This window comes from Anopheles coustani, chromosome 3 (genome assembly GCF_943734705.1).
Source record: "Anopheles coustani chromosome 3, idAnoCousDA_361_x.2, whole genome shotgun sequence".
NCBI classification, from domain to species: Eukaryota; Metazoa; Arthropoda; class Insecta; order Diptera; family Culicidae; genus Anopheles; species Anopheles coustani.
Window position 1 is genome coordinate 47,307,137 of NC_071288.1, and position 8,529 is coordinate 47,315,665.

Here is an 8,529-nt window from a genome sequence, read left to right on the forward strand (position 1 = left end):
CCTGAAGTGCTCGAAGAGAACGAGAGTCAAGATTCAACAGCTTAGACGTTCAACCGTAATCGATGCACATTCACCTCGTTCCCGACGCCGGGCGTTAGTTGTGGGTGGGTAAAAACCTTAAACACACAAAATAACGATTCTTCCCAGCGAAAGGAGGATGAGGTTGACTTTGGTTGATTTCTAAAACGAACAAAACACAGCACACGACGCACGTCACTTCACCACACTCGACACAAAGTCACTTTCTGATCAAAGCATCCTGGGTGGGTTACACCGTGTCTCTTCAAACGTTTATTTTCTTTTCATTTTGAAGGAGCTCTCAACAGGCGTTAACATACAACAGAAGATGTTGAGGAAAAATGAAAACAAGATGGTGACAGACTGGCAAAATATAATCGTCAGGTATCATCTGTATAGAAGAATCCTTTATGTGCCATTTGATGGTTTCCTTTTTCTGTGGTAGTTACCGCGTTTTGATTTTCTATAGATATACGATTACAGGTTAGTCAATGATAAGTAAGTTGCACATAAGGGACGGAGCGAACATGTTTTAAACGTTAATCTACAATATAACTTTATTTATATAGCCTTACAAGCAACTAAAATCAGTTTGTATAATTTCTTTTATGTTCAGCATCTATAGACTTGGCCCAGTCGAAGAAATAGCACATGTCTTCCACCTCATCAAGCCGCCCCAAAAAATAGGATGACACGAATTGATTCTATAATTCATGTCTATCGACCCCAACAAAACAGCTTCGGTTTCTCCGCCAAGGAGCAACAAGCGCATTCAGCACGACTTTAACCCACGACAAACCCGCCAACGCTGGGCAGTTTCTGCTGTTTAATGAATTGGAAAAGCACGAATTTGTGTGCGTCGTGCTCTGGTCATGTTTGGATCGCTTTTTTATATTTTATCCATCTTTTTGCAGTTTTCCCCCATTCCAGCGCGCAAAAGGACACACTGGAGTGGACGAGCAAAGGATACGTTCGACGGGAGACCGAAATAATGTTGTGTAAATGTGAACATTCCCGTGTTACACGAGTGTCCCCTTGTGTGTCGATCGTGCAAACCGCGATGAAGGTTGGCTTGAAGCTCGTCTCCGTCCAACATTACACGATGGCCAGAACGATGAGTTTCATTTTGAGGTTCCGCGCAGCTGGAAAACAGTTGGAAAAACCCCAGTGAAGAAAAACTTTTCCGAAGCAAAATTCAAAAGGAATTCCAAGGGTGGGAAACTCAACACACCAACACGGTGACACATGTACTCCTCCGCGGGGCAAAGGCGACACGTAACGATTTTCGACCATCGGAAAATGATAGAAACGCGGTATGTCAGAGATAGATCATTAACTTTTATTCTTCCGAAAGATCGAACAGCGCTTGCCATAATCGTTTTCGGGCGGGTGTTTTTCTTTTCCTCCCCCCTACAGACCGACACAACATTTTTCGCAGGCGTTAACAGTGGTTCTGTTTAAACGTCCAGTTTCATGCACCGGAATGTTACGGAAGAGTACATTCCGGTGATCGAAGGAAAGACGGAAGATAAGGGTCAACCCACAAGCCTCACCGCCACAGGCCATACGTTACCATTCCCCTTATTCCGAAAGCTTGGCAGCAAAGGCAAGGGAAACATGATACCGGCGCAGTGTTTGGTGCCTGGCGTTTCTTGGCGGCCCCACGATTGGCAAATTTGTTTCGCGGTTTCGCGTTCTATACCGTTCTCTGCGCGTGCTTCAAACAGGTTGGGTACGGGTTGGAAGGCCAATGGAAGGAATCGACACATTAATCGGTTCGATCGTTCGTTCTTTTACTCCTTAACCCTTGGATGTGGAGGAATCTCTTGCCTAAAAGCTGTTTTTTGAATACAAATTTGTACCAGGAGAAACTAGCTACGATGAATTATGTTAAAAGTTAATTACCAACAAATTAGAAAGGGCAAACCATATCGTTGTCTTAAATTTCCTACAATCCTATGGAAGTCGAAAATGGTTCCATAGTGATCTACACCTTGATTGCAGTTTATCACACTTGTAAACTAATTTTTATGTAAATTTTGTCGCAGACCAGCACTGTACCCGTTAAAAGGGTTTAGCTCGCGTTTGGGGCGCGCTTTCATTTACGCTTGCAGACAGTCCGTTTCGCTGGCCGGCGTTACGTCAATTTCGGCCGCGCGTCGTAAAGTACGCACGCACGCACGAGCTGCGGCGTCCGTGGCAGTGAAACGTGAACCGTCGTAAAAGAAAAGCGAACCACGAGCAAACCAGCGAACAACCCCGTAAACCACTCCCAACCACCCCAAAATCCGCCTGGAACGGAGTGTCTTGAACTCTCGATTTGTTTATCTTCCGGCGGAGGGCGAACGTGTGCCGGTCAGATCGGTAGGTATTTGTGCTGTTTCCTTTTTAATCCCACCGCGAACAACGCATCGTCCTTGGGGCGATGGAATCCGGGAGGAATGCTCGAGCATCGATCATAAACTAAGGTACCCCCGTGTGCCTTTTGTCATTTATAACTCGCAGCTGATTCATTGTACTGCGCTCGGTTTGAAATATTAAGTGTAAGGCCCTGGTTCGTCTTCAGTTTTTATTGGCCGTCCGTGCCACGTATGGACAGGAACATTCTTTTGGGGGTTTTATTTATGCTGCCCCGTTTCCAAACCATCGTGTTTCGAAAGAAAACCCAAATGCACCTCAACCTGATTCAGTTACTACGTGAGGTGCATATCGAACACCCGGTTGGCAGGACAATCACTCACCATGCGCCCAGAAGGTGTAACGTACCAAACCAAAACGAACCGAAAAAAAACAAAGAACAAGTTTAAATACACGAATAAAATAAACGAACCGCTGGCTGGCAGCGGAAACTATCGCGGCACGGTTCGCTGTAAAACGGTTTACTTAGCGCCCAAGTGGTGAATAAAGACATGTTTGACCGAGAGAAAGCAAACCATGGTGGAGGATGTCCCTCACGTCGTGGGCCACGGTTGGGTGGCTCGGGTGCGGTACGCAATCACCCGACGCCCTCGCACTAGACACGCCTGACCCTGATTAAATGATTACGAACGATTATAAGGATTTGTAATGGCGCGCGGAAAAAGAGATCTAGTGGGTTCGGTTGTGCCCCCGAAGCGCCCCCGTTTGCTCGCAGTGTTCAACATCTTCGTTTTAGGAAAAATCTTTGCTAATTAAAATAGAATGCTGTGGCAAGAGGATCTAGCACCGTTTTTGTTTCGGATGGTTTCGAATTGTTATGAAATGAATATCACGAACAATTGAACTATGAGCAGGAGATAGGTGTTTTCGGTTTGAATTTGAATTGATCTGATGTTCTGTTCTATCGCTGTTGATGACACCAATCATCAATAAATTGTTGTCAATTTTAAAATATATGAACCATTTAAAACAAAATGCAATTTCGTTTGAACGTGCTCATAATCAAAAGTCACTTTCAACTGAAATGAAACATGTTTTTTTGGTTCAAAGTAAGCACTCATTACAATATTGAATCTTCCGCTTTCAATAATTCTTAACCACTTTTTTTTGTAATCACAGTTAAAAAAAATCAAAATAAAAACTTTTCCCATCATAAACAAAAAAGTATGCGCCTTGAAGCCGATTCAAACAATATAAAATAAAAAATCGATCATTCGGCACGGTGCTTTTAAATAGTTTCAACATTAACCGCCACGATTTAAGCCCCTGAAATATGATCCCAGTTGAAACTGTGAGAAGAGTCAAGCTCTTGATGGCTACGCAACGATTTCTTCACTAGCATATAATGCTAACAGCACATTAAACGGCGTTCCTGACGGCCAGCAGCAGCATCCACCGGTGATAAATTATGCACCACCGGGCTCCTCCAGAGACACGCGCCACTCCGGAAGCGTGAAGCCCCGCGAGCACATTGCTCATAAAAATAAATCGTCCGTTTCAACGGCATATGCGTAACGGTAGGCCATCGGTTTCGATAAAGGGCTGCTCACATGCCATTATGATTTCCAATAAATATTCATTCCATTCGGTTTGCAATGGATCGGGCGATCATTCAGCCTCGGGCTCCTCGGGGAGACCAAGCGGCGATTGGTATCAATTAGAAATTTCATCACAATGCTTACGACTGTCGGGGGATTTCCAGAACGCGAACGGGATGTCAGGAAAAAGAACTGTGTGCCGGGCAGTGCTCGGATCTGATAAGATCGCCCGGTCGTGTGATTCCATTTCTCGGTGGCAATATCTGGATTCCCAAATCAATAATTAAACGCGGCTGAATTTTTGGCGTAGCGGCACTTAATTATCATTATCACAGCCTCTCAAACACCCACTCCGCCCGTGAAGGTGTGTTTATCTCTACCAAAGCCTACCTGGTTTGTGCGTCACTCGCCGAAGAACCACTTGATTCGCCGAAACTTTTCTCACATCTCTCAATCCAGTGCGCACCGGTAAGGAAAAAGTAAAAGCGGAGAGGTTGGAAAACTTTTCCCCCAAAATCACTTGTTCGGCGATAATGAAAAAAATGAACGAGGTTTTGTTTTACACTTCTCGCCACACTTTCCCTCCGCTGGCATCCGTGCAAAGCGTGGGGAAAAAAAGCAATCCACACATCAAATACCACAAATCCGCACACTGGTCACTTTTCCTTTTTGGACGGATCGCAAAAATGTTGGACGAACCATTCAAGCGTCGATCGACGTGCCGAAACTAACACCCTACGTCATCTAAACAACTTCTTTCATTTTTTTTTTTTTCACTGTGAAAATAAACACTTGTCATTTATCCGGTTATTTGAGATGTGCGAATCCGTGGTACGTGATCGCAAAGAAGTCGGGGAAGCACGGAACACCCCTAAACTCGACGACGGATACCGAGCAGAACATGGAACATAATCCCGCGTGTTGGCCGACCGTTGAGCTCGTTACAGAACAATTTTGTGACCGCGTGCGATATTCTCTGGGTGCTGGACAAAAATTTGAAACGTTAACTCGATGGCACCTTCAATCATGTGGGAACAACCGTTTCACTGTTCACAAGTCAGTCCCCAATCTTCTATCGAGTGGCTAACACTGGACCGCGTTCGATGGCTGCCGCTACCTCAAGCGAAATAACAACGGCATTCCACCGCGCGAAGACGAAGCGCACGAACCAACGACAAGTTCGATCCGATCTTGGACCTCCGACCGTACGGTTTGGCGTTTGCAATCAAACTGAAGCACGCTTTCGGGCGGGCGGCTCCATCAAGTGTGTTTGTTTCGCCCCCCCGGTTCCGGCGAACGCGTGCTCATTTGCGCGCGTCGTCCGTTCCATCAACCCGATGCGTTACGACGTAGCGCGTAACGCTGCATGCATGTCGTGCTACAGCCGGTAAGCGTTACTTAGAATGGTTCAATTTTAAATTTAAACCCCAAATCCATTTAAATGGATATAAAATGAGCTATTCTGGATCGAGTATATACACATATTTGTTTAAATGCCAATACAGTTTTTACAATTTAAATTAATAAGATTGTTTTTCAATTACGTATAAAATACTCATTTTCCCTGAGATTTCATGAAGCCACTGATCAGATATCTGAATCGGTTTTTTTTCAATTAGGCTATGCAAAACAATTTTCTCATTTGGAATATAACTTTATTTATTAACTAAATCCTCCACTAGATCATCTGATGGACCAGACGCGGTCCCACGTGATACATTGTCGATCTGTTTTTTTTTCATTTGTGAGGAATTTCTAAGCTTAACAGCTTTATGGTAAATTGGAACTCGGAAGCTAAGCTCAAAAGATTAACTTTTGTGTAAATTAAAAATAAGTACAAATTGTGAGTCGACATGTTACAAAAATTATATTTTCTGTATTAGAGCTTGTGCATTCTCAAACGTGATTACTCAAATCGTTGCAAAATTTGTTGCACACAGAAACGGTCGAAAGCATGAGATCAATTTCAAGACTCATAAGAGAAAGTTGTAGCATATTATTGCTCTAGCAAGTTGGTTAGTTCAAAAATATATATAATACGCTTGTTTAATCCAAAAATGTTTGTCTAATGAAAAACCAACATAATCAGCAAAAGCAAAATCTATTCTAATATAAATAAAACACAATGATGCTTAAAGACATGTCAAGGCTGTGAAAAAAAAAAGTTGCTAACGATAGGTCAGCATGCCTACAAGTTTTACGTCAATCAGATGATCATTTTGATTGCTTTCATTACTTTTCACCGAGTTTCACGCATAAGTTCTTCTGACAACATTTTCGAAGTATCCAAAGATGCAAAAAGTATGAAAAAATATCAATCACCCACTGGGTTGCTGCGTTCATATTTACATTGCATTTATTTGATGAGTAACTTTATCACTGCTGAGCAATTTCATGTTCTGCTTCGATGCAAACCAAGGCTTTTCGCTTTGCTGGCGACCGGTCATCATCCTAGGAAAACCACGACCTAGTTTAATGTTCAGTCGAATATTCATAAATTCACCACTGCTGCAGCCATCGAGCGGTTTGCAAAACTTTTTCTCGGCCGTATCATGTAAGCTTCGGTTTGTTCGTTGGTAGATATTTCATATTTTCTATTGACACCCAACCACGCAGTCCTTCGCCGTAGGGGACCGTTGTGCTGACGTCATTGAAACCTTTGAAGAAATTCAGAAGCTGCTTGATGGCAAAAGGGTAACAAAGCATAACAAAAACGATCGAGATGGGCCCGAATAAAAAAAGGTGTTTTGTTACACCTGACTGTGAAAAAGGCCCAATGATGTATAAAAAGTAATCAATCATTGCTGTCTCCGATGCATGTTAACACCTGCGAACTCCACGTGTCCAAAGTTGTATGTTTACGTGATGAATTAATTAAATTATTTCTTTTTATTTGCCCAAAGCTTGTTCGTGCTTTTTACACTATGGGAAATGTTTGTGTTGGTTCGATTTGAAAGTTGTTAAGCAGTTATTGTTTGATATTTTGGAGTTTAAGAGGCCTACCGAACAAAACTTAAATTACATCCAAACTGATTTTAGGTCATTGGATGACCGTTGTAGAAGTAATTCAATATGTGAAACCATCTATCAAAAAAACTGCTTGTATCAATAATTTTTCACGTTGCGCTCCCTATGGGCAGAACGGACGATGATATGATATCGAATGAATGAAAGCTACAGTGTGCATTATCCGCCGGTCAGCATCCCACATGCTGTTTCGTCTTTTTCGTCAATAATGCCGAATGCTAGCGAAAATGTCATCGATGTGAAATGGCACCCCAAACCATGTTCTCCTCCTTTCGCATCGCGATATCTGAAGAAACTGAGCAAAATAAAATAAATACACAGTTTGATTGCTACCCCTTTCTGAAACGTAGAGTTGGGTAGGTTAAGATTTGCCATATTTTCTCCTCGAGCTTTCATTATTACTTTTGCTTTTATCTCTCATCGACAATGGGTAGGCAATAAAAGCTCAATCATTTATTTCGATACGTATCGGACCAACAATCTTCAAGCTACGGACGGTTGCATTACAATTTGCCACATGAAACCTTCGTCAATCAATTGGAGTGTCGGTTTTCACAGCCTTTGTTCTAAAGCTATGCTGCTGTGATATGATAAACGATTGCAGCAAAAAATGAAAAAAATATCTTCAAATCATCGTGAGAGTTCTCCGCAACAGTGCTGTGTGAAGTTTTTTTTTTAAACTCTGGCCCTGACAACCTGAATGGTTTGGTAAAGTGCAACCCTTTTTTAGTATAAATCCAAATTTTTTCTCTAGACTAATGTTCGTGTTCATGTGCATGTGTTTTTAAACGCATCTACATATTTTTCATTTAGCTTTCCTTTTGGAATCTTTCACTGGGATCATCATTTGCATTCCAGACGAATAATCCAACCTTAATAATAAATCACCACCAGCTCGACATATTCTACGCCATCCGGGCAAAATCTCCATCAACGAACTTAATTCACGATAATTAACCAAATTTATCCATGCATTCAACAGAAGGTGTTTTTTGCGCCGTACAACAATATTCTGGACGTTTACAGACAAACTCTTTCCTTGCAACTCATCCATCAATGTCATATCCATGCGAAGACGATACAGCAAGAAGAAAGTGCACTTTTCCCCTGAATCCAACGTGTTTTTTTTTATTTGCAAACCACAATTTTATAGCGATACAAATCACTGCTTATTCTTATTCAAATCTATGTTTTTTTTGGGTGAAGAGTGTCTTCAAACATAAAACAAAAATTTCTCATGATACTCTGTGATATCGAAAAATACGGCAGCAAAAATTATGATACTCTTTGCGGCATCGAATATTTGAAGGAAAATGAACAAAATAGGGCTTGTTTCATGGAGATCAAATAGTTGGTTCACTAGAAGCTGGAAGAGTTTGAAAATTGTAGAGTGACTGCAGTTTGCGTCACTAAACTAAATATGTTAAAGCAATTAATTGTAAAATTGAGTTTTAAAAGAAAAATTAAGCCTGTAAGGATCATACACTCCATTAGTAGGAGCTAATTTCCTATAAATCCTAATCTTGAG